Genomic DNA, 2500 nt, shown 5'->3' on the forward strand with positions numbered 1-2500 from the left:
TCCAACAACTTATCGTTTGTCTTAAACAATATAAAAAAAAAGGTGTAAATTAATTCGATCATTGATTGATTGCCCTCTGTAAACTGCGTAGTAATATATTAGACAATATTATATATACTATTTTATAAGTATTATATATTTGAGGGCTGATAACCTTATTTAAATATGGCGTTCCTCTTACCATTATATTGATACAACCTTCATTATATTCATACAACCTTCATTATATTTATATACATCCTTTATTATACTCCTATAACTTTTATTACATTATACAACCTTCATTATATTCATCCAACCTTCATTATATTCAACCAACCTTCATTATACGCATACAACCTTCATTATATTTATATACATCCTTCATTATATTTATACAACCTTCATTATATTTATATACAACCTTCATTATATTTACAAGAAGTTTTGGTATCCAGTTGCACGGGAGATGTCTCCAGCACAATGAGGAAGAGCGTTTTTTCTTTTCTTTTTTGTGAGTGTCTCCTTTCAATTTGGGGCATAAGGCGCTGCTTGTGCGTGACATTTACTTTTCACATCTCTCTCTCTCTCTCTCTCTCTCTCTCTCTCTCTCTCTCACACACACACAAATGTGTGTGTGTATGTGTATGTGTGTGGTGTGCGTACATGTATATACTTACACTCACAAACGCATGTAACATATATTCATATCATTATTTATGTATAATGATATCAAAGCATAATGGCAATCGCACATATCAACATACAAACAGACAAAACGAAGTATATCGACAAGAATGAGACAGACTACTTCTACCTCACGAACGAAGGAGGAGGAGGAGGAAAGGAATGGTGGAGGAAGGTATGCATGAATTTGTTTTTTTTTCCTCCTCCGCCTCCTCCTCCGCCTCCTCCTCCTCCGCCTCCTCCTCCGCCTCCTCCTCCTCCAAGCGCTGGATTTAATGGGGAAGCTGCCGAGGTAAGAGAGAGAGAGAGAGAGAGAGAGAGAGAAGAGAGATCCACCTGTAGCAGTTCATCTTTAGGTCTCTCCTCTCTCTCGCTCCCACACACACATATACACACGCACACAAGCGCGCTAGGACCTCCTCCCCTTCCACTACCTCATCCCCCCCCCCCCCCCCAACAGTTCCTCCTTCTCCACATTCATCCGGGGAGTTAGGGCATCCGCCATCACTATCATCATCATCATCATCATCATCATGACAACGGCAGCAGGCCACAACAACAGGTGCCTCTTCGTCCTCATGGGGGAGTGGGGGAGTTGGGGGGAGTTGGGGGGGGAGGGGGTCGAAATGGGAAAGTCAAAAGGATTTTATTCGCTCGTCTCATGACCTCCTTCTCTTTGTTTACCTTTTTTTTTTTTTTAACCATACCTCTCTCCACATTTCCCTTCAGAGGGAGGGAGGGAAGGAGGTGAGGGAGGTGAGGTGAGGTGCCCTCACTCTCTGAGTCTCATTGAGTGGGAAATGTATCGTTCGACGTCGGGGGGGGGGGGAGGAGGGGGGGGGCCGTAGTATATTGATCGAAAGCTTCTTCTTCTCCTCCTTGCCCTTCCTTAACGAAGTTCTGTTTCCCTCGTATTCGGTCTGGGGCGGTTGTCCTGCTTCCTCCTCCTGAGGGGGGAAATATGCCTATGTACCTATGTCCTCCTGAGGGAGGAAACATACATATCTCCTCCTGAGGGGAAACAACTATCTCCTTCCGTGGGGAGAAATATACCTTTCTCCTCTTGAGGGGGGAAACTACTATCTCCTCCTGGGGGGGGGGGAGGGGGGGGGGGATACCTATCTCCCTACTAAGGGAGGAAATATACCTTTCTCCTCTTAAGGGGGGAAACTACTATCTCCTCCTGGGGGGGGACATCTTTCTCCTCCTGAGGGGGGGAAATATACCTATCTCCTCCTGAGGGGGGAAATATTCCTTACTCCTCCTTAAAGGGGAAATATATCTTCCTCCTCTTGAAAGGGGAAATATACCTATTTCCTCCTGAGGGGGGAAATATATATGCCTTTCGGGTCATGCGTGTATCGACTTCCATGAGCACTGAGACGTCCATGTTTGCATGGAAGAAGCTAATTCGTCCTTTGCTTGTCTGTGTTGTTGCGGATGCTCGTCTTCCGCCCCCTGTGCCTTGCCGATGCATTCGTCAGGCTTTCATTAATCCGTAGTGCTGCGTGGATCATCATTTCACCTCTGAATAAACGAGCATGCTTCTTTCGCCTCTCATCTCTTATTGTTTGTTTATTTGTTTGTATGGTGTTTTTACGATGCATGGAACCAGTGGTTATTCAGCAACGGGTCCAACGGCTTTACGTGACTTCCGAACCACGTCGAGAGTGAACTTCTATCACCAGAAATACACAGCTCTCACACCTCAGTGGAATGCCCGAGAATATATGTCGCGGCCACCGAGGTGGCAGGCCAAGACCATACCGATCACGCCGCTGAGGTGCAATCTCTCATTTTTTTTTAAAAACGGCCAGTGTAACATTGCTTTACC

General features: G+C 45.2%; 1 long non-coding RNA gene across 1 annotated transcript in view; it reads right to left on the bottom strand.

Annotated features, from left to right (window-relative positions):
• LOC135200900 (uncharacterized) overlaps nucleotides 1-2500 on the bottom strand; it is a 486387-nt gene that overhangs the window by 890 nt on the left and 482997 nt on the right. The window lies entirely within an intron of this gene.

Source organism: Macrobrachium nipponense, chromosome 27 (genome assembly GCF_015104395.2).
Source record: "Macrobrachium nipponense isolate FS-2020 chromosome 27, ASM1510439v2, whole genome shotgun sequence".
In the NCBI taxonomy this organism is placed as follows: Eukaryota; Metazoa; Arthropoda; class Malacostraca; order Decapoda; family Palaemonidae; genus Macrobrachium; species Macrobrachium nipponense.